Source organism: Camelus bactrianus, unplaced genomic scaffold (genome assembly GCF_048773025.1).
Source record: "Camelus bactrianus isolate YW-2024 breed Bactrian camel unplaced genomic scaffold, ASM4877302v1 HiC_scaffold_34, whole genome shotgun sequence".
Classification (NCBI taxonomy): Eukaryota; Metazoa; Chordata; class Mammalia; order Artiodactyla; family Camelidae; genus Camelus; species Camelus bactrianus.
Window position 1 is genome coordinate 155,158 of NW_027413949.1, and position 23,917 is coordinate 179,074.

Genomic DNA, 23,917 nt, shown 5'->3' on the forward strand with positions numbered 1-23,917 from the left:
GATACACACCAGGTCACCGCAACCCAGAGGCGCCCGCAGCCCACAGCACAATATTTACCTTGATCTCCTCTCCCCTCTCGGCAGGGCCTGCAACATGAGCATCCCTGACTACGTGCAGTGTGCTGAGGAATACGAGACTCTCCCCGTGGTCGTCCAACCCGTGGGGATCATTTCAGAGGACAATTTCTTTTGCATCTATAAACGAATCTCCTTGGTGAGCCAGATCAGCCCGTGCGGCTCCCAGTGGGCACTCTGTATCCACTACAGGCACCACTATGCGTTCGAGAATGCGTGGAGTGACTTCCAAACCCACCGAACGGTCGTGGGCCTTGTCACCATTACCGACTGCCTCTCTGCCAAGGCCTTCGAGAAGCTCCATGTGCAGAGGAGCTGTATGGCACCACGCTTAATGACTCTCAGCTCTTTGTCTTTGTGCTGCATGGGGAGGTAGCCGAGTAGCCACTCACCAACGTGGCCTTCAAACTACGAGGACTGCAGGGTGGTGGAGAAGAGGATCTTCACTGAGTCACTGTTAACCTTGCTCAAGTCCAAGTGGCTGGATGGGACCCTGACAAGTCTGGGGAAAGGATCCCCCTCCTCTGCACCTTGTTTGAGAAGGAGGACTTCATGGGACTGGACACAGACAGCAGGTAAGTCTACCTGTAGGCCCGGCCACCCTGGCTGTGTGCCGGGTTCCTTCCCTACATCCAGGAAGGGATCAGCAAGGAAGAGGCCTGTCTTGTAGCCAAGGGCGGAGGGAGGTGCAGCCCGACGGTTTACAGACATTTAAAAGTGAATCTGCCTTTGTTTCAGAGAGATCCTTTTAGGGTCAGTGTGGAGACTTCCTCCCGCTTTTCAGCCAAGACCCCTGGTGGGACCCCTGGAGTTGCTGTCCAATAGAGTAGCCACAGCCACTGATGCTATGAGCGCTGGGGAAGAGGCTGGTCTGAGCTGAGATGTGCTGTAGGTCAAATGCACATCAGACGCTGAGACTTGTCTAGTAAAAAGTATGTAAACTATCTTGTTACTTTCATATATTGATTACATGTCAAAATGATAGTATTTTACATACAGCAGATTAAGTAAGATCTGTTCTTAAAATTAGTTTCTAGTATCTGTTTTTTTGTTTGTTTGATTGTTTCTTTGTTTACAGTTTTAAATGTGGCAACTGGGAAGCTTTCTTTACATGGCTCTCATTTCAATTTTGTTAGGCAGCCTGTCCTGGGACAGTCTCATCCCTTTGCTTATAAATGAGATGCTGAATCCCGAGAGGCAGAACGAGATGCTGGTTGAGCTGTGTCTGGAGCCGGTGTCTCCTGCCTCCCAGGCCCAGCACCTGCTTGGTTCAGGCCCTCTCTTCCTCCCCGACAGCCAGCATGCCAAGTTAGGACATCAGAAACACCTCCAGGGAATTCCGGATGAACTCCTTATGCAGGGAAAGGTATATCACGGAGTATGAGACAAAGCAGGGAAAGATTCATCCTCACTTTGTCCCTGTGATTAAGTCAACGGCCCCACTTTTGCCTAGGAAGTGCAGACGAGCTCTCCTGGGCTTACTACCTCCCCACATTATGCTCTGTTTCCCCGTGTATCTATCATGCTTTCCCTCGGGCAGAAGAGGTGAGATGCCTTTGCCCAGAGATGGTCCCCCTTTGCTGGGGAGATTGAGGGAAGCTGTGCCCCCACGGCCTACGGCCTCGGGCCTTGAGTCTGGAGGGTGCTCATGGCGGTACCACAGGTGACGGTCGGAGGACCTGGCACAGGCCCGCTGTGGAGGCAGTGCTCTGTGATTCTTGAACTTACCTAAGATCAAATCCTACTTTCTGGTTGTTGGTAAGTTGGAGGAGAAGATGCCAGAGAATTGATAAAAAGAAAGTCCAGACCAGCCCTGTGAGTGAGAGGCACAGGGGGCCCGAGTCCCACCTGCGTGTGGTGCCTGGCGGGCTCTGGATGAATTTTCTGTTCCTCCCGGACATACCTCTATGACTTTAGTAAGGGGTGAGAAATGTAGTGGCCATGATCTTTATTTGTCCAAGCAGGGCCCTGTGATCTACACGTCCGCACACCCTTCTGCTCCTTGGGGATGAGGTGGCAGGTTTAGGTGCCTGGGCATTGCTGTGGGCACAGCTGCCATCACCGGGCTACACCGAGGCTGGCTCCGTTCACCTCACATGTCACCTCCTGCTGAGCCCCCAGGCGTTAGTCAAGGTAGGTGCATCAGTGCAATGTAAGCAGGGACCATGTTCTCCCCCTGGACAGACTGGTGGGTGAGCAGTGGAAGCCTGGAGCCCTGCCCAAGCCCCATGGCCAGTGCCTCCTCTTTTGTCATAGGAGGCACTGGTGACATTTTTGCTCAGCAACTGCTTGGTTCTGAGTCTGCAGACCCACCAGAGAATGCCAGCTTGTATTTGCCTTTTGAAGCCTGCCCTTGGGATTTGGCGGAGTAGCTGGATGTGTGCTTAGCCCATAGTGTTGACACTGTCACCATTGTTTACCCAGAACCTCGTGTACCAGGCATGGCTCTCGGCATCAAAATACAGCAGCGCAATAACTCCCTCCTGGTGGACCTGTCTGTTTTGGTACCATAAGAGCTCAGCCAGCATCTGAACGTTAGTGAGATAACGCGGCCAGTGAGCCCGGGTCAAGCACGTTCTCCTCCAGTCACTTTTACTCCATTGTTGCTTTTACTATTCCACAGTCATTAATTTTTAAAACAATGCTTTGGTGCAGGAGCAGAGACTAATTCTCTCCTGCTACTCTCGTTGGGAGTGAGTAAAACTGTCCAGCCTGTAATGCGACCACATTTTGTGGCTTAAAAGCTGCCTAGACGCATGTATGTGGATTTTTGGTTAGGGGCGCTGACCACGTTGGGGTCCCCAAGCAGCGTCGCTCCCCTCAGGCCCCTGCCTTCCCTGGAGCAGGAGGTGAGGGTGGGTCTCACCGTCCCCGCGTCCCTGGCCTCACACACTCACGTAAATTCTTGTACATGCTGTCAAAGTCATTTTTGTTCTTGTGTGTTTCTAATTTTCGCTTGTTCTTCCTTTCCTTTTTCTTTATTCCTTTTTCTCTTGTACCGCGCAGTTGCGTCTGAAAAGGTGGCTGTGCATATCCTGCATTGGAAATAGCTAGATCGCCCTCCGTGCTGTCTCCATCGCTTTAAAAAGCAGAAACTTTTCAGGTGCCTTGATCCATGCATTATCCTAGTCATCTTGTTATTTTCTAATTTTTTGGAATATTTGCTTTGTTAGCACATCACCCACTGGTGTTTGATATCTGTTAAAATCTTTGCTTTGAGGAACCTGTTTGGTCCTCCTTATATTTGGTGACAAATGCACCCTTATTCAATTAGTTTAATTGTTTTGAAGAAGTGAGATGCGAATTGATTTAGGCGGCTGTTGAGGGATTCTTTTCATGGAGTATTTAAACTTGTCAAGTCAAAGTCTGCAGCATCTTGCTCGATTCCTGCTTTTACACAAACGTGCTCAGCACGCGGTTCCTGGCTGTCACAGTGTGACGTGCGTGACGGCGCTTCCTGACCGGCGGTCACTGGTGAGGAAGTGGCAGGCTTGGGGGTGAGCAGCTGCAGGGGACAATGTTGGAGGAATCAGTCACCGTTTGGTTATTTAATTTTTTTTTTGCATTCAACTTCCCCGTGCCATTTACTTTGTTTTGCCTTCATAAAGGGGCAGAAGTGGGTCTAAAATCCATGCCACTCTTTTGTTCCCTTTACGAGGCTGGTTTTTCTGAGTATCAGGACAACATGTACTTCTAAGTAGCTGGCTTACATGGATCTGGTGGACACAGGGACTGTTAAAGGGACCGTAGCTTCCTCTCTGCTCCAGCCAGTGGGCATTCAGATCCGGGTCTGTGGTTTGCCTCAGCAGCCGTGCAGGCCTCCCTGCACCGGCCTTTACTTTTAACCCATGTTGGCATTAAAGAGCTGACTCCATGTTTGTTGCAGCTGACGTCCCCCACTGACGGCCGTGTCGTTAGTTTGCGGTAGTGAGTCTCCAACCCCCAGTCAGCCATGAAGGAAGATGCTTTGGCCAATCTAAGACCTTGGATTGTCACCCCCACCCTTGTTCATCTCACCCAGGGGAAGGGTTTGGCCACCACCATCATGCTGATCATGAGGCCTTGCTTCTCCTTTCATGCTCTAGTCCAAATGTGGACACTTCATCCTTCACTGACTTGGTCTCGCTTGATACAGGCTAGATATTCTGAAAGAGTCCATCACATTCTCGGGGGGAACAGAACAGAAGTAAGTCTTGCAAGTAGAAGGAGTCTAGGCTGTCCGGGTTGGCAAATGCAGGCTGGGATCTGTGATTGGTGGGCTGTGCCCTGGACACAGGCCTTTCCCCTTGGCTCCCGAGCACCCAGGGGTCGGAGTGAGGACAGCCTTGCTTGGGCTCCTCCATCCTCATCTGCTCAGTGGCAAGTGTGTCTGCTAATAGGAGCTCCACCAGACCTCGGGACCTTCAAAGCTCAGATCACGGGAGAAATTTGAGTCCCTTCTCCAGGGCCTCCTTTGTGAGAATCCAGTGCCTTCTGAGGTGACCGGCGGCAGGAGATGCCTCCCCCTCCAGGGAGCACCCTTCGGAGGACTGTGACTCAGTGCACCTTGCTGTGAGCTTGTGGGGATCCGGCCGTGGTCCCTGCAGAACCAGACTTGAGATGGGCTTAGCGACGGAAATGACAGGACTAATATTCCAGGCCAGGGCTGGAGGGAGGGAACAGGGGAAATTGAATGTGACCTCAAACACCTAGGTGAGTGCTGGGTCTGTTACTAAAATGGGGAGCATGGGAGGTACCTTTCAGAAATTGAATTCCAGAGTAAATGGTGGACATGAGGCATTTTTAAGATGCCATTTTTCGTCCAAGTTTGGACTTCATAGAGGCACTCGGGTCTATGAGCCTGGGGCTGAGTTGAAGGAGCCGGACTAGAGATACACGTTGGGAGTCGTCATTCTTAGTTGGTGTTCACAGCCGCGCATGTGAATTAGATCATCTTGAGAGCTGCAGACTGAGGCTGAGGGGGGGCAGGGCTGTGCCTGGGTTGGAGGAAAGCCCAGACCATGCAGCTTTGGTGTGTCAGTCTGCGGCGTTTGCGATATTCAGACTAATGCCATTTATCTTTAAGGGGCCGGGGGGTGGGCAGGGCCAGCCAGGAAGAAATCTGAAGGGAGGGTCGTGGCCACGTGTGTGTCTTGGGAAGTTGCAGAGTCTGCAGGGTCCGGGAGGGTAGACTCCTCAGAAGCTGGAGTTGGAGTGGGGCGTGGGTTGAAGGTAGTCACACTAACATATCAGGGAGGGAAGAAGGCCTAGGGAGTCCCCGCTCTTCCTGACTCGCTTTCCAATGAACAGAAGGCAGACAGAGTATCTGAGGTGAGAAGGGATGGGCTCTGGGAGAGGAGCCAACCTGGAGAATGGTGCTTGAAAAATTCTGGAATAGTCTCCCTGCAAAATAGAGGTTAAAAAAATTCAGACTCTTAAGAACATTGATAGTGACTGGGGAGGAGGCAGTTGTTTTTCTGGCCTCCTAAGGGTAAGGCATGTATCCCGGGATACACAGAATATTCGTGCAGTCTTTTCCGGGCATTTGGTACCGGGTAAACTGCACAAGTTTAAAGGGGGACAAGGGCAGCGGAGGGAAACTAGCCAGGCCCCGTGTCAGGTACCAGTCGGCCGCCCTACTTGCATGTTGCATTCACATCCATGCTTCCCAGGTGGTCGGTGGCAGCCCCCTTTTGCGGATTGGCAAGCCTTCTCAGAGGGGTTAAGTTATTGGCCCGTTTAGAGGGTAGTAAATGCTGTAACAGGATTCAAGCAGGGTCTTGTCAGACTTCAAGGGCGTGTTTTCTCTACTAATTCCTGTACCTCACTGTTGTACGTGAAATGGTGAAGTGGGTCTGTTTTGGGGCCTTTCAGAAAAAGTACGATTTAAATGCCTCAGGACTGATTCACAAAGCTCAGTGTTCTTTGATTGTTCAGAAGCACCGCAGTGCTTTACGCCCCACAGAGGTAAGGTCTTACTCATTTGACGATGAAGTGGTTGCAAATGATGTACAGGTGCAAAACCAGACTTAGCAGCTTCTGAAGGGAAACTTTCCAATTCTCCCTTGATAGACTTTCTTCTACGGGATGTAGCTGTGGTGCAGCATAGGCCTGAGCTGTCCGTATGGATTGTGGGTTTGATATCCAAATTTAGCATAAAATAGTCAGATGAAGAAAATCAACGTTCACAATTTATTTTTGGGTTTCATTAGACAAGATATACTATCAGGTAATGGCCCATATAGCTAATGAAATTGAGTACAGAACATTGAATTTCTTACTTTTTATTTAGAGTTTTCTTACTGCATATGTTTGCCTGCTTTGGAACATCAGCTCCTCCACAAGGGCGCTTGTCAGTTTGTTGGTGTGATTGCATTTACACAGTGAATGTAATCTGGGCTTCCTCAGCCCAAACTCTCCAGTGCAGAATCACAGGCTGTAGCCATCTCTTAGTCATGCAAATACTTCTAAAATTATATGATGCCAGAAAAGAAAGAAGAGAGAGAGAGAGATTGCCTTTATCAAAATTCCTTTCAATTCTGAATGCAAACTGTTGTTCAACAGCTCTGGTTTCCTTCGGATATGAATATATACATTTCTTTGCATGTAACCTGGGTTTTGGACTAGAACACCAAGTCCTTGCTTTCCGCAAGCCACAAAAATAGTAGCCAAATTGCACACATGTGAAATATTTTATTCTTTTTCTGAGAAAGAATCCTTGAATTTGGGACTTCAGCTGTGATTTTTGCTTTTTGCTTCTCCCACCCCTCTTGTAATATCTTACTCCTTCCCAAGTGGCCCCCAATAGGTCGTGGTCCCAAAGGAGCAAGCAAACACACAGTTTGTCCCCATGCAGTGCTGCTATAGAGGGAGCCTTGCCAAGACCTAAAGGATATTATCAGAGAGGGCTTCCTGGAAGAAATGGGCTCTACATTCAATTGTGATGACAGAGTAAGGGTCAGCCAGTAGAAAGCATGAAGACTTTGGCTCATGTGGCAGAGCAGCCCAGGTAGAGGCCTGGAGGCTTGTGCGGTGGGGACTCGGGGAGTGTGCCATGTGTGGTCCAGGTTTGTGGGTGCCCCTGCTGGGGAGGACACTGGAGAGGGCCTGGGGTGGAGGGCTTTCGAAGAGCTTGGGTTTTACTAGAACTGACAGAGGAGGCAGTGATGGATGTCACCAGGAAGTGACCATCAGGAAAGGTACTTCTGGATTTGCTTCTGATATTCTACAGTAAGAAAGGTCGGGGCGGACGAGAGCAGGTCTGGCTGTCCCTTTGAGACCCACCCCATCATTCATTTATTCATAACATGCACACTTCTGAGTGTCTAGGGGAGAGAGTTTGGACCCACATTAGTAAGCAAAATATTCCTTGGGAGCTTAGCAGTGTCAGAAGTTGACTTAGCCTAGAATGTTCTAGGAACAGAGGAACAAATTGCGGAGGTTGGAGGGAGGGAAGGCTTCCTTGAGAAACAGTCAAACTGAGCCTGGAGGCAAGTGGGAAGTAGGAGCAGATCAGGGGGCCCCTGAGGTCACTGGGGACCTGGGTACTGAGGTGAGGATGGGCGAGCAGGTTCGGGGGTGGGGCTAGAACTCTACCAGGGAGCCGCTGAAGGGTTTGAAGTGGGGTGATGTAATCAAATTTATGCTTTGGGAAGGCTGCCTTGGCTCCGTGTGTGTGTGTGTGTGTGTGTGTGTGTGTGTGTGTGTGTGTGTGTGTGTGTGTGTGTGTGTGTCTGTGTGTGTCTGTGTGTGTCTGTGTGTGTGTGTCTGTGTGTGTGTGTGTGTAGCGGGGAAGGGTGTGTTGCCACCAACTGGGGAGTGACATTAGAAGACCATTCACAGGCTGGGAGGCCACAAGTGGTAGAGGGGCGTCGGGGCTGCTTGGGGACGGCAGGGGCATTGTGGATGCCGGATTTCCTTATGGGGAGGGCTTGTTAGCTGGGCCGCCCTTGCGGCGCCTTTTGGCTTGAAGTAAATAGATGGAGGCCGCCATGTGGACTTTCCTCTTCTCTTCTTCCCTGCCTTGTGTGATGATCTTAGCTCAGCCAACATTTGGAAGAGAAGAGCTAAGTTCCAGGGTAGCCCAGGACTTTGTTGAGCTCGTCCGAGTGAGATCTGATAGGATTTATGTTTGTCTTCAGATCTGCATGTTCACTTAGCTAGAAACGTCTTATCTGTTGAATTTCAATAGGGGTTTTTACTCTTGATAAAGATTGCTTTCTTGGTGAGAGGAAATTTAATACAGCTGTTGTCTTTCTCAAAAAAATCATATCTTTTAAGAACTTTAATATTCAAAAATAGGAATATTTAAAAATGATAAAGTAAGGCTTTGGTGTAGTTTCTTTGGTTTCCTAGTTAATGTGGACTTAGAGCCTTTGCATTACTTAATAACACATCCTTGTCAGTATTTAAAGGGCTGTTAGGGCCCCAGGCCCCACCTCTCAAAACATCATTAAAGTTTACTCTGAAATAGTGAGGTCATAAAAGTTTTGTTTGCAGAAGCCAAACACTTGGTTTATAATATGAAGCATAGCTCCATTTATAAAATAATAATAGGTTCAAAATTAAGAAATTGGAAGATAATTGAGTTTTTTAAAAGCTGAAACATAATCTTTCTTGTGCTAATGTTGAACTGGAAATTTCGAAAATAAAAATCCTACTGTAATAACATCTACGTGGAATACATATATGCTTTCCCGTTTGAAAAATAAGTGTGCAGTGGTTTTTGAAGTCAGGAGCATTCCAGCTCAGATACTGGCATTGATGGTTGCTGGTTTTCAATGGCAGAGCCTAAATTTGCCTTCTTAGCTTTTTTTTTTTTTTTTTTTTTTTGTAGTGAGAGGGTTGAGTAGTGCTTTGCCAGCATGATTTAGGGGCAATTTGGGGGCAGATGTTGTGAACCAGCAGTGAGATATTTCCATGCATTTTTTTTCTGGACATCACCAAGGCACATGTGGGGTTTGTACCTGCAGGCTGGCATGCTGTAGGACTCCCTGGTCCATCACAGTTTTGTCCTGGAGCTGCTCCGGTCAGTGAATGATTTTCTGTGGCTTCGAGGTAAGTGGTCTGATGCACATGATCAGATGTGTAGTTAAAGTGCTATTACATGAAATAAGAGAAACCTAGAAACATGAGGGAGGAGAATTGGCTGAGCTGATATCGGTGGGGAGTCTTCTTAGGTGACTCCCTCCCCGTGATTCCTGCCAATATCCTCCCCAGCCCTGCACGGTAGTCCTGCCGACGCAAGCATGCACTTTGCTCAGAAACGGACTGAATTTCCTTGTGCCTCTGTTTGTTGGCTTTTTTTTTTAAAGCACATCTTGCCCTTTGCTTAAATGCCATCCCTGCTAGTCACCTCTTACACTCATTCTTCTGGATGTCGTCCATATATAGCTGCTGAATGGATGAACTGAATGTAGTATCTCCATGTAGTGGAACATTATTCATACGTAAGGGTGAATAAAAAGGAAAAAAAAAATAAAGAGGAAGATGAAAAAGGCCACCTGTTCTGGGAAGTCCACCATGACTGCTCAACCCACCCTTTTCCCTTTGAATCCCCACCCCTTATGCTCCACTCTACTCTTATTGATAGTACTTACCACCTTCTAATAAACTTTAACGTTTTCAAAAAAAAAAAAAAACAGAGAGAGATGCTGATACCACTGCAACATGGAAAAGCCTTGATAATAGCACGTTAAGTGAAAGGAACCAGACATAAACGGCCACATATTGTTGACTTCAGTGATCTGAAATGCGCAGAATAAGCAAATGCAGAGGCAGAGAGCAGGTGATGATTGCAAGGGGCTGGGTGGAGGGGGATTAGGGAATGACTGATAGTGACAGGGGGTTTCTTCTGGGATAATGGAGTGTTCTGGAAATAGATGGTGGTGAGGGCTGCACAACCGTGAGTGTGCAGAAGACTGCTGAGCGCTGTCTCTGGGAGTGCCTGTGGTTGGGGCGGCTTTATTTTGTTCTCACCCTGCAATGTGAACAGTCATCTTGTGCTGAGGCAGTTCTACTCCTGTGAGTGGTGAGGCTCAGACACTTTGCAGAGTCATGTTTCTTTTCTCCCCCTTGCTGAGTGTAGGCAAAAAAGGTTTAAGCCTGAGAAAGTGCTCCATCTGCAGAAATGTCTTTCAGTTTTGCATGGTGTAAAATTCTTGAGAGCTTTTTAATCGTTGACGACAGTCTGTGAGGGGAAACAGCCCTTGAAGCCTGGGTGCGAACTGGAAGAGCCGCGCTTCCCTCCCTGACCTGGGTGGGGATTTCACCGCCGTTCAGGCAGTGAAGGGCCCAGACCCGAGAGTGGAGTTGACAATTGTGAATATTTACTTGTATTCGCTGCTTCATCTTGGATATTAATTTCAAGCTGAGTCAGTTTGTGGCGGCAGCCTCATCCTACATCAGGAATTTATAGTATCTGCTCTTTGAAGTGGAGACCAGACAGACTTTATTATTTAACAGTCTCCCTTGAATTGATATCTCAGATTCCTTTGTAAAAAGTAAAACAGCAGAAATACACAAGTCCTTTAATGCCAGTCTGACCTGGAACGAGTTTAGTCTCTGTGCCTTAGTGGCCTTAACTGCGGGTGGGGAAGATGATAACAGTGCTTCCCTCAGAGGGCCTGGTGAGGGGGGAGTGAGAAGCACAAATTGAGGACTTACACGAGATGCTCATGAATGTCCGAAGTTAGTGCTCTCAGCCTGGTGAGGCCTCAGGAGCAGAGATGTCAGAACAGAGCATTCCTAGCCGGAGCTCGATCCGTGTTGGCAGCTGTTATGATCACTATCACCACTGTGGGTTATCAGGTAGTTTTAAGACTTGATAATATGAATTCTTGAATAATGTTAAAAGACTAGACATCTCAGATCCAGTTTACATAGTTTTCAAGATTTCCTCTGAGAAATGGATATTTTATTCCCCATCAGAATTCTGAGTTGAGTCTCTAAAAAAATTCTGTATTCCTCCATCTTTTTGCTTTAATTCTCCATTTCTTAAAAAAAAAAAGTTTTATATGGAGTTACTGGGGACTGAACTTAGGGCCGCATACATGCTAAGCACATACTCTCCAAAATGAGGTATAATCTCCCCCATAATTCTTTCTAAACTTTACTTTCTTAGTATTCAGAAGTTAGAGGCCTCTAATTCTTTTTCTGGAGACTTTTCCATGAACATGTAAATCTATTATTAATGGACAAATCTTGGTTTATTAAAAAAATCAATAAAATATTCTGCAATCCATCCAAAAGAAAATGCTCATTGATTTAAATGTTTCTCCTTTATGGTGATTTCTACTTTCTGGTCTAGCTTAATTTATTAACACCCATCCTCATCATCATAATGACCAAACTAGCTCTGAGTGGACACCTGCCTAAGGCTAAAATGCTTTCCTCATGTTTTACTTCATAGCAGGTGTTTGAGGGTAGGTATCAGTGTCTCCTTTTTTGCAGCTGAGGGATTGAGTGATGGAGCAGCTTGTTCCAAATTACACACAGCTGGCAGTGGCTAGCTCTGTGCTGGAACCCTGGATGCACAGGATGTATTTTTAATTGCTCTTCTAATCAGCCTCCCGTTGAGTGGTTTCCCGAACTCCTGTGACTCCATAAATGTCCAATTTTAGTGATCTCAACCTGATGAGGACTTCGAAGGAGAGACACCAGTGAGAATGTGAGACAGAGTGGCATAAATTAAAATTGTACATTTTTACAAAAGTTTTATTCTCAGGTAATGACTTAAAAGTTAATTTTTTTTTTAATTTTAGTGCTCTGTGAGCACTAAAAACAAAACATTAAAAATAATTATAGTACAAAAGAGAAGTGGGCTTTGAAATTCCAACCATTGCTAGTGATGTTACTTGCTTTTCTCTAGTGGCCCTTATTGACAGAAATACTTAGAAACACTGAATTGGTTTTATGTAGTCTTTGTATGGAAGAAAAGATTGTCAGTGAATATTGTAAGTAAAATCATTACTCTTTTCTTTCCTGATGATGAATAGGTAAGTTGTTTTTATGGCTTAAGTACATTTCCTCATTTGTGAAATTTGAGTAATATCGTTTTCCTTGTCTAACTGTGAGAGTTAGACGCCTTGTACACAAAGCACCCAAGACGTGCTTAATAAAAATGTGCTGTCACAATGACAGGTATTTTAGAAGGATCAACTCTGAATACTAAAGGGGGTGGCTTACTTCTGATGCATATTCAATATGTGTATATATGATATATATGAATATGGCTTAAAGTAACAAGGATTCATTTATTTTTTTTAGTGCACTATGAAGTTTTAATGAAATCTTTATCATTCTATTGAGACAGGGACTAGTTAAATTGCCTTAAGCAGACGACCTTGAAGATTATTTACACAGAATGTGTATTGTTACAACTCAGAATTCATGTTGCCGTGTAACATCCACTCAGACATTTAAATTCGTGGATTCTGAACAGATCCATTAAGTTTAGAAAAAATCCACATTTATCATTTTCAGGGAATAATCTTCTCTCTCTTGTGATTAAAGAAAATTTTGATTTTTTTCCTGCACTCTTAACAGGTTTAAAATATCAAAACGTTGATTTGACATGTAACTTTTTTAATAGAATTAATCTCATGCTGTTTTAATACGTAAATAAATGTTTTTGAATTTCAACAAACTTTTACGATTTCCTGGCTCTTTGAGAAGTATTTTGCAAGATACTTAGATTACCTACTTTTGGAAAAATACAGACGTTACTTTTATGATTATAGGCCTAGTAAAATTCTGTTGGTTTTTGCTACACTGCAAGACATGAGGCCTAGGAGAGCTTTGCTGCCGATTGCCAGGAGGACAGATCCCAGGTCTCAGTCTCCCCTCCTGTAAACTGAAGAGGCTGGACTGGTTCTTTCCTCCTCTAAGATGAGTTTCCATAAGCCTATGTCTTTTGTTTATATTCAGGAGTATTAGCAATATCAGATTAAATACTGAATACCCTTCCCTTACCCCAAAACAAAGTGCAGTATGTGCTACAGAAGCTTTTAGTTATCTGATTCTCGTTTCTGATCCTACAGGCAATTTTGTGTTGCATGTTTCCCGGTAACCTGGAAGGTCTTTTTAGCCATAGGTGGCTCTGTTGCACCTTCTTACAGTCTTAATTTTCCTGTTTCTTAAAGAAAGCTTAAACAACGTTAATTTATTTTGATTACTTTGCTCAATGCTTCAGAATAGCACAGTCTCCATTATGTCTGTCTACCTGGAAAAATTATTCTCCTTATATCTTAGTTTTATTCTGTCATCTCGCTGTGAACATCTCAGACTTGCTGTGCAAACAATGGCAAAATCGGACTTTTCTTCCAGTGCTAGAAACCAGTGAGCCGGGAATTTATAAAACAGCTAGAAGTGGCCTCTGTAGCACCTTAAAGCTGAAAAGTGTACTGGGTTCCCTGAGTATTGACCCCGCCGCTGTGTGTTAATTGGTGGTAGGAGATTTGGTACATATACGAAGGGGTGTAGTTTTTTGACTTGGGTTTGCGTGCACGCGCTGCCACTGAGCCACGTGAGCCTAAGTCAGTTCGTTCTGAGATTTACCTCGTCTGTGAGATGGGGATGCTCATATCTGCTTTGTAGAATTGTGAGAATTAGAAATTATGTAAACTGTTTGCCACAGTGTGTATGTCAAGAGGGCTCGTAAACTTTAGCTACTGTTTTGTGAGAATCCATCATTTGATAGTCTTTGGCAATTACTAAGAAACAGGAAAATAAGGAAAGATGGTTTTATGATGAAAGATATTTGAGGAGGTTCCATAGTTCCTATACCCATAATTTAGCATCAGCAAAGTCAGAACTGTTACACAGTCGCCCTGAAACAACGTTAAGCCACAGAATTTTTTGTTACTTCAAATATGTTGGGGCTTATGGGGATCCAATACTTATACACATGTTGTCTCCAGCAGCCAACTGAGAGATGACAGAAAAGAGTAAGCAGGCGATATATGTCTTCATTTTTACTGATGAAGCCACGTTCTCCATGAACTTCAGGGCTGTGGGAAAATGTGTGTCATGATACTGTGTCCCAGAATTAGAGACTCACCCTGTCCCAGGTAACTCTGGGCCACACCGAGCCTTCCCTTGAGAGGACCTGCCCCATCATGCACAGGGCTGTCCTGCCATGGAGCTGAGCATCCCGTGTGCTTCCCAAGTGTGGCCAGCACTGGAAGGAAAGGAACGGTTTCACATACACTGCTTGTCTCTCCGGACTCACACCTCACCCTGTTAGTGTGACGAGGGCTAGCTGTGAGCCATGGGTCTGTGGTGTGGAGAAGCACTCTCCGTGGCCAAGAGGAGTGGGGAGGAGGCATCCCCTCCCTCAGTTTAAACAGGTGGTGGTATGGAACAGAAGGGTGCTCCCCAAGAGTTTATAAAAGGAGAAATAAGGATTTTCTTTGGGACTTAGTCTAGCCAGGAAACACAGAAGATGATTAGAAAGGAGACTTGTAAATCACTTTAATATTAAGTTGACATTTGTTGAGCACCAATAATGTGCTACATTCTTTTCTGAGAGTTTTACAGAAATGAATCCTTCAATCTTCTCAACAATCGAGTAAGGAATGTTTGATTTTTATCCCAGTTTTACAGTGTGGAAACTGAGGCACACAGAGGGTAAGTTGGCCAAGGACACAGAGCTAGTAAGTGGCAGAGCTGGTATTTAAACCCTGGCTGTCTGGTTTTGAGGCTCCCAGGGATGGGCTTTGGGTGTTTATAGGTATCTGCATCCCTGGATCTCTGTACCTCTGTGCATCAGTATGCCCAATAAGGACAGGGAAAGGAGAGTTACACAGGTGCTCACAGTCGTGTCTCAGCCACTGTCCACGAAGAGTGCACTGTGATTAGCGTTAATTGTTTTCCAGGCAGTAGATCTGTTGGTATAACAGAAATTTAGTCCATTGAGTTAATCTAGAAACCCTTCCTGCTCTGCTTCTGTCCATGGTTGCCATGTTACTGCCTGCCCGGGATTAGGCCGTGGAGGAGAATCTGTACTCATGGTTGAACTCTGATATTTCAGTCTGGTTCATAATTTCACATATTCTGTTACATTAATAAGTTAAGTTTCTGGTTTTCTTGCATCAGTGTCTCGTGAGTTTGGTTAATGTGAAACCAGTCCGTGGGAGCCCAGGGGTGCTGACGGTATAATTTCTGAGCACGTTCTGGCACTTCTACACGTGCAGTCCTGACTGGAGGATGTCCGCCTTCCTCACTGATTTCTCCCAAGAGCAGGGCCCTCTCCCATCCCCGGATGTGAGGCTGGGAGCTCTCTGAGTAGGCCAGTCAGCGGCCAAGTCCACCAATCAGAAAATGATGAAGTACCCGGAAGTGGGTTTAATAAAAGAAAAGGGCTTCCAGGTAGTCCGATGGGCTGTTCGAGTCCATTTGGTGAAAAGATGTTCACTGTCTGTGGTTGAGCTGATTCATTGCTGTTGAAAAGTCTGGATTAGATGAAGGGATTTTAAAAAGCAGAAAGGAGTGATTTCAGGTGGTACGTCCACACCGGTGAGAAGTGATGGATGACCGCCTGTGTGAGGCATAGACAGAGTCTTACAAACTTCATAAAACAGCTTTAAAAGCTCTGCCATCTGAGTGCACTTCATAAGGGGTCCAGATCATCACTGGTCATGCTGTGAGGGCAAATAACTGATGATGGCATAAAGGACACGGAGGCATCAAAAAGGTCTCAGTCATGTTCCCTGTTTAAAGAATGTGACACAGTGTAATATATTTGAGCTGGTTTTTCACTGAACAATTTTTCGTGTTTTCTGGGACTCCCAGCTCCCGAAGTTTCCACGCAGCTGCATGTCCCCTCACTGCAGCTCTGTCAGCAATTGTCCTGGGCTGACGTGGTGTCACGGGGAGCAGGACGGTCAGCGTCCCCGGCTCCTCCGAGCTCCGTCTCCTCATCCGCAGTGCTGGGCTTCTCATCCGTGTCTACTTAGAAGGGTTGCTGAGAACCACACGTGATGGTTGTCAGGGGTGATTTGTGGATGTCCCTGTGTTTGACATATAGTCAGTATTTGATAGAAACACATGTTTTTTTTATAGTTCTGGCTTCTACATTGCAGTGGTTTTTAGTCTGCATTTTTTTATAACTTTTTTCTTATTTTTAAATAAGCACTTTTTGGGGGGGGGGATTACTGGGGATTGAAGCCAGCCCATTGTGCATGGTAAGCAAGTGCTCTACAACTGAGTAATAACCACCCTCCTTGTCTTCACTTAAAAATAAATATTGCAATACACAGAATAGCTCTTAAACACCATCATGGGACCTATTTTCTGTATAGACAATTGAATACATATGCTATTTCAATAAGAATAAATGTTGGGACATACCTTTCTGAATCTGTTTACTTGTTTAAAAACGATAATAGCTAGTGATAAACACGAGTCTTGGATCCAGTACTTCTTAGGGTCTGCTTTGACATCATGGGAAATTACATTCTACAGAGAAGGCAAATTGGGTCTCGTTGATATTTGGATGATTTAGCAGATGATCAAGTCTTTCAAAATTTGACAGTTTTGTATTTTAAACTAACTGCAAAGTTATCTTCTAGAAGTTGGAATTCCTAAGCATGTGAAGTGCTCAGTAATTCAGTGTGTATGTGTTTGTGTCTGTGTGAACGTGTTTGTGTGTGATTTCAGGAAGGTAGAAATAAGTTCCATGTAGCCCTCTGATACCTTCCTCCTCCAGTTCAAGATGTAGGCATATATTTACACAAATAAACTGATATTCTTTTGTCATTTGGCATATTGGAAATAAGAGGTTGTCATACTTGTTTCAGAAGTGTTGGGGAGCATGAGCTTAGAAAACGGGAGGAGAAAGAGGCCGGGAGGCACTTCACACTCTGTGCAGGATTTGAGGAACAGTAGCTATTCTTTTTTATTCTAAAGCAAACTGGCGCTGAATTGTAACATACTATTACTCAGAATTGCTTTTCTGATCAGATACAAGTGCCTCAGAGTTTTCAAGGCAACATGAATGATGAAATCCGTTTTAGGAGTTATCTTTAAAGTAGTGTTAATTTTCAAGTAAAAGGCTATAGCCTGTTCTTTCTTCGAAGGGTAAAAGACGTTCTCATTTATCCAAGTGCATGATCAATGTGCTTAGTTTCTTTGGGGTTTTTTTCTTTTTTTTAAGTGCTTGTTTCATTGTGGTTTGAATGAATGTTTAAAATTTCTGAATTTTGTTCTTTAGAACATGCTGATTTATCAGAACTGTTAAAAACCTGATTGATCTTTTGTCTTTGTTTGGAGGGGCACCCTTTTGATTTATGTTGTCTGTTAAAGAGGGAAATTCTTCCTCTAGCCTGCAGATCATTAAGTGAATGGTTTGCAGTGTGCCTTTAAAATTCTTTGAATGCTTTGAGCATGCTTGTCTAGTGAATTTTGAATTGACTCATAGTAATGACTTTGCTTAGATTCTGTGGCTTTGCTCCTCTCCGCAAGAATTTGAATTCTCTGTTGCATTTTGTATACGTGTTTTTAACAGGGGAAGAAATTTTACATTTTTTACAAAGGTGGGTTTTCCTATCCCCTCTGAATGCCTTCTATAATTGATACAACAAAAATCTGTTATTGCAGTGCTTAATTATTTCATAAACTAATTTTTGGCTTAATCAGAAGCAATGAGAAAGAGTGATAATAAAAAATATGAAAACCTTCCTTCCATTGAAGAATAGAAATGAGGTGGTCAGGCTCACGCATGCTTTGTGCTTGACACACTTACATTCATGTCATTGTGTATCATGATTCGGAGATGGAGTTGCTTCAGGTTTTATAGATTTTTGTTTGAACATTTTTGTTGAATTCTTTCTCCAGGCTGATGTTTCCTGTTGGGTTTGTGGAAAGCGTAGAAGGGAAACAAATTCTTTGTTTTATTTTCAGGAGGCCTGAGTTGCTGATGAGAAAAGAGTTGAGGGTGGGCTGAGGAACAGAGTGACACTCCCTCTCCTCCCGGCTGAAACTGATGAACAATGAAATCAATTAAGTGTATCAGTATTTGACCAATAGAATTCAGCGAGCCCAAACTGGCAAGTTATGCCCAATGGAAAGTACTGAATTCACCTGCAGAATTAGGTGCTTTGCCAATTAGAAGCAGCTTAGAGCAATCAGAAAAATTACTTCATATGATGAGATATAAAAGAATGTAATATCTTCTATTTCTGAAACTTTTCTTTGTTAAGTTGTGTAGAGCTAAAATTAAGTTTCAAGCGCCAGGAGTTAAGAGTCTGGGTTGTTCTGTGGGATCGTTAGTCAGGGATGTGTCTAGATCCTGCTAGAGTGTCTGAAGGTGGCAGGAAAAGACCCAGGGCTAGGATTTGTTATCCTAGGGTGTCCTCCATAATGGTTCCATAATGGTTACATGTGGGAGCCCAAGATTAGGTTAACAAATTGTAACAGACCCCAGCCGCCTGTCAATGTTCAGAAGAAAAATGTGTGCTTAGTAACTGCTTTGCAAGCAGGAGCCTGTGCATCCTCACCCCTGTCTCCTTGCCTTAAAAAGCAGAGACAATGCTTTGCTTGCATAGTTGATGCTTTAGATAGCACTCTGCTCATTTCAAAGCAAGGACCCAGGCCCTCAGCTATAAAAGCTGGGCTTGTGTGCTTTTAGATAGTCTATTATCCCGAAAACAAGGACCTGGCTGGTCTCGTGGTCTGCTTTGTAATTCACAATCTAAAGAATGTATCTTATTCCCCTCACCCCATGACTTCCCTAAAGATACACTAAGCCTTTGTACTCATTGTGGATTCTACAATCTCTGTCTCCTCCCGTCATTCCTCAAGTTCCTACTTACTATCAAACAACAGTTAATGACTTTTTCCTTTCGTTATACACAGTAAATATAGGAGCATTTGAGAGGCTTGTGGAGTTGGCTCCCTACTCCTTCACTTTTTCTGGAATTTTCCCACAGAGTCTTGAATAATCATTCCGTGTCGGTACGACTTCTGCCAGCCATAACCCACAGTTCCAGGTGAGAATGATGCAGGCTTTATCTCTCCTACCCAAGGGAGAGAGAGAAGAGAATTGAGATCTGCTCCCTTGTGGTCCCTTCCTTCCCCAGGGCCACTCCAGTTCACCTGCAGCCTTCTGGCCTCTGCTCTCAGGGCCTCTGTCCCAGGACTGACTGCAGCCATTTTTTCCCTTGCCAACATTTCCTGTGCCTTTCAGAAGTTGGTCTCTTCTCTGCAATTCAACCCTGGCAGATGTGATGGTGGTCAGCGTGCTGGTGGGCAGTCACCTGGGGACTCCCAGGAGCCATGCTGATTCTCCTGAGTCTCTCATTCGGGGTTACAGAACTGTCGAGAACCGGAGGAAGCCCATTCACGTGAGGGCAGTGCAGCATTGCATCACTTTCATTTTATTTTTGAAATTTCAGTGCAGAAATTATTTGTAGCAAACTGTTCCAGTTTTTGGCTGACTGCTTTCCTCACCACCATTTCCTTGTTGGATATGGTGCTTGTTTTAAGAACCAGGTTTCTTCTCTGGTTATTTCTAGCAGGTGGGCTTGCCGAATCCTTGATCTGCATTTGAAGCAGAATGCTTCATCTTGATGTCAAACTGATTTTCTTCATTCTGAATATTTCGTTTACACTCAGCAACTGTTTCAAGTGAACTGCTCTTGTCCAATTTCGGTTAACTCACATTTGCTGATCTCCTGCTTTCATGCTGAGGGCAGTTTCTTCTTCCTGTAATAAAAGTTAGCAATTTGCTTCTACTATGGGAAGGTACTGGCCCGAGGTGCTATTGTTCTTAACAGTTTTAATACAATTCACCCATTAATATTTACACCGGTTTTTACTCTATGCCAAGAATTGTGCATCCCAGTCAATCTTAGAATATTTTCATCCTCATAACAGGAAACCCCATATGCATAAGCACTCATTCCCATCTTCCCCATCCTCCCCCAGCCCCAGGGAGCCACTCTTCTCTCTCTGTGGATTTGCCTGTGCTGGACATTTCATGTAAATCGAGTCAATTCATGTAAATGGAACCGTCTATTGTGACTGACTTCTTTCACACTGAGTAACGTTTTCAATGTTTGTCCATGTTGTTGCCTGGGTCAGTACTCCATGCTTTGCTATTGCTGAATAATATTCCACTGTATGGCTGGGCCCCTCTGTTTACCCATTCATCAGGTGATAGGCATTTTGGTTGTTTCTTCTTTTTGGCTGTGATGAATAATGGCACCGTGAACATTCCTGTAGGAGTTTTTATGTGGACATTTGTTTTCAGTTCTCTTACGTGTGTGCCCACAGAGCAGAATTGCTGGGTCATTCAGAAACCAACTGTTCAACTCTCTGAGGTCCTGCCAGGCTGTTTTCCAAAGTAGCCACGCAGCGTTACATCTCACCAGCAAGGGCTGCTATCTCTGATTCCTGTGTGTCCTCATTAGTTCTTGTTATTCTTTTTTTAATTATAACCTAATGTAGTGAGTGTGAAGCGGTTCCTCCTAGTAGTTTTGACATGATTTCCCTTACAGCTAATGATTTTGAACATCGTTTCATTGTGCTTATTGGCCATTTGTATATTTTCCTTGAAAAATACCGTTTCGGATCCTTTATTCATTTTTTAATTTAGTTGTCTTTTTTGTTGAATTGTAGGAGCTCTTTTTTATTTGGAGATACAAATTCCTAATCAGATAAATTATTTGAAAATATTTTCTCCTGAGTGTTGCTTTTTTCACTTTCTGGATGGTGTCCTTTGAAGCAAAGTTTTAAATTTGATGAACTCAAATTTATCTCTGTTTTCTTTTTTCCTTGTGCTTTTGGGGCAATATTTAAAATCTGAGGTATTTTATTTAAAATTTACATATAAAATATCTTAATTTTTAGGACCGTCCTAGGAGACGGGTGCTGTTGTTATACCCAGTCTATGGATAGGAGGCTGAGATGCAGAAAATTTCACTGACTTATGAGTGTCAAAGCTACCCAGTGCTGTGGGAGTTCAGAGCATCATGATTGTCCCCAGCATCTATGCTCCTCACCACCATGCTCCACTACTGCCTGGAATCGTTAATGAAAAAGTCTTTCATTTTTTGGTTTCTTGTTTGTTTGTTTTCTCATTGGGAACCTCATCTCCTCATTTTCCTTTCGGATATCAGTGTAGGTTTATTTTAGGTCTCATGTAGGCAGAAGTATTGCTATCATTTAACTTCTTTATTACTCACTCTCCGGTGATGATTGTTGCTATTTGACCTAATCAAGTCATGCTTAAGTCTTTCCTGCTCATGACACTGAAGAGTCATGACTTACAGAATGCTCAGAGAAGAAAATAATTGATTGATTTTATTTTGCTACCCAATCAAACCAATCAAATAAAAACCCCGGTTTTGACGCAGACGGTAAGCCCTCCAGAATAGGGTCACTGTCTTCCTTGTGTTTCGTTTGTTTGGTCACAGTGTCTGGATAGTGACTTGCTGTCCAGCAATTTTGTGAGGATACGGTGTTCGTGAATCATTGTAAGGACAGAATTTTGACAACAGACTGTATTGGTCATTTCACGAGGGAAAAGATAATATAGAAATACTGCTCAGATCTATTTTAAAATTAAGTTTGGAATGTTGAGAAGAGTTCAAGAAACCATACAAAGATCTTTTTCACTTATTTTAGATCTATCTTAGGCATATTATGATTACATAGCAGAGTAACTTATCAACTAGATTTGACTAGAGGGGTGTATTATTGATTATTTGTTTTAGTTGAAATATTCTACCTGGGAAAAAGTAATCAGTGCCCATAAATGAACAAATATGTTTGTATTTCTATGTAACATGGGAGCAGACTTCATATGTTTCTATATAATATATATGACTGTGTGTTTTAATGTGTCTGTCAGTGTATTTATAGTTTTTCAGCAATGTTCTATCTTTAGAATTCTTCTAAGAAAGTCACCCCCAATTCTAGCGCAGTTTGTACTGTTTATCCTGTCTTATGCATGTTATTCCACTGTCTCCTCAGGGAGGAATTTCCTCCCCTACTGAGGTAGTAGCAGAGTTAAAGGAACTGTGATTTCTAGGCCTTTGCTCTCCATGTGTTTGCATTTGGCTGTCAATCGCGATTTTCCATTTCTTGAGTTTTCATTGTTCAATTAGAATTTTGGAAAATAAGTGTTAATATGTTGTATTTGTCTCCCTAGAAACTTGATGTGTTTGTGCTTTTCAGTTTTCAATTTCTTAAAAATGTAAATGCACTCTTGTTTTTAAGTAGTCCTTTTTCACTAGATATTTGTTTACCTCTTTATAGTTAAAATACATTTTTTCCAATGAATGAATCGGTGTGCATGTTTTAAAAGATACCTTACTTTTTATTTTCCTTATTATAACAATTATATTCATTCTAGAGAATTTAGAAAATAAGGATAAACACAGTAATAACTTAAAAATGGCCTCTAATCTCACCTAGAGATACAGTTGTAAAATTTCAAATTGAGAATTACAAGTCCTCTCATGTTGTTCTTCTTTTTCAAGATCGTTTTGGTTACTGAGACCCTCGAATTCCCATATGAATTATAACAGCAGCTAATCAGTTTTTGCAGAGGAGACCGCTGGGATTGTGATCGAGACCACGTAGAATATACGGATCACTCTGGGGAGCACTGCCATTCCAAGAGCACTGTCTTCTGATCCAGGAATGTACGTGGAGAGTCTGTCCAGGTATTTAGGTCTTCTTTAATTTTTTTTCAGCAATGCTTTGAGTTTACAGAATATTATTTTACTTTTTTTCTTTGCCTTTATACTGAGGACAAGTGTGCAAGGTACCGGGATCAGAAGTGTATTTTAGCCCCTCCCGTTGCTGCCAACATGGTCGCTGCGCTCTTGCTTTGCCTTGTGTACAATCTTGCACAAAATAGGACCTCAGTAACTCTCTCTTGAATGAATGATTATATGATTGTAGGATGATGCTTGAGAGTCCTTGTGATTTTTTCCTCCAGCCTTTCCCCAATTCTTAACTATGCCCTTTCTCTTCCTATACTCCAGCCTGGGTTTCAGCCTGCCTGTGGCATTGATTTTCCCTATCTGTAGACTCTTCCTTTCACTGGTTCACGATAATGTTACATGTGGGCTGTCGAAACTTGTCAAGAAAGAACAAATCTATTGCATGCTAGTATTTTTAAAGTGTGGTATTTTTTATCGATAGAAATTAAATCAGGCTGACCCCCTGAGCCCTCCCGTGAGCTCTTTTCACTTTCCTACATCTGATACTGCTCTGGGTGCTACATATGCCCTTCCCCCAGCCTTGGTTTTTGGGTTGAGTAAGTCATCATCAGTGGAGCCCTCTCTTTAAAAGATGAAGAGAACATTGGCTCCTTCTCCCTGGTTGGGGACTTGGATGAGATGAGATACCAGATAAAGAATGGAGCTCCACCTCATTCTGACCCACGCTCTTTCCGTTCTGTTCTCCAGAGGAAAAGAGTACAATTCAACAGTATAAAGATTGATTGTGAGCTAATGAGATAGACAAGACAATCAATTATTTATTAAATATCCTTTCATGCCAGAAACAAATGTATTATACACACAAAAATCACACAAAGCATGATAATATCGTGCTTACAGACGTCTGTCCGAGTTCGAGTCCTGCTCTGGAATGACCAGTCCTGTGAGATGGAGAACTGGTAGGATGGCTTAGGCTCTCCAGGACTGGTTTTCTGTCCTGCAGAGATGGGGCTTGCTAGGCTTCCCTCCCCCGTAGAGGTGCTGTGGGATGTAACTGTCACGCGTGCACAACTGCTCGTTCCTCGTAAGTGCAGGATAGCATAAATTTTGCGGTGATGGCTTTATGACTGCCCCGTGTAGACTCTCAGTGCTCCAAAGGGATGCCTTGTGGTTTGGAGATGGGATTCTCA

At 43.9% G+C, this 23,917-nt stretch overlaps 1 long non-coding RNA gene across 2 annotated transcripts in view; it reads left to right on the top strand.

Moving 5' to 3' along the window:
- The first annotated feature begins 516 nt into the window (after window positions 1–516).
- Window positions 517–23,917, top strand: part of LOC141576791 (uncharacterized) — a 48,915-nt gene continuing 25,514 nt past the window's right edge. Inside the window, exons 1-3 of one of the 2 annotated variants that reach the window (XR_012505213.1) lie at window positions 517–650; window positions 814–1,007; window positions 22,539–22,724. This is a non-coding gene — a long non-coding RNA (uncharacterized LOC141576791). The remainder of the gene's footprint in view (window positions 651–813; window positions 1,008–22,538; window positions 22,725–23,917) is intronic. The other variant, XR_012505215.1, reaches the window with a different exon arrangement.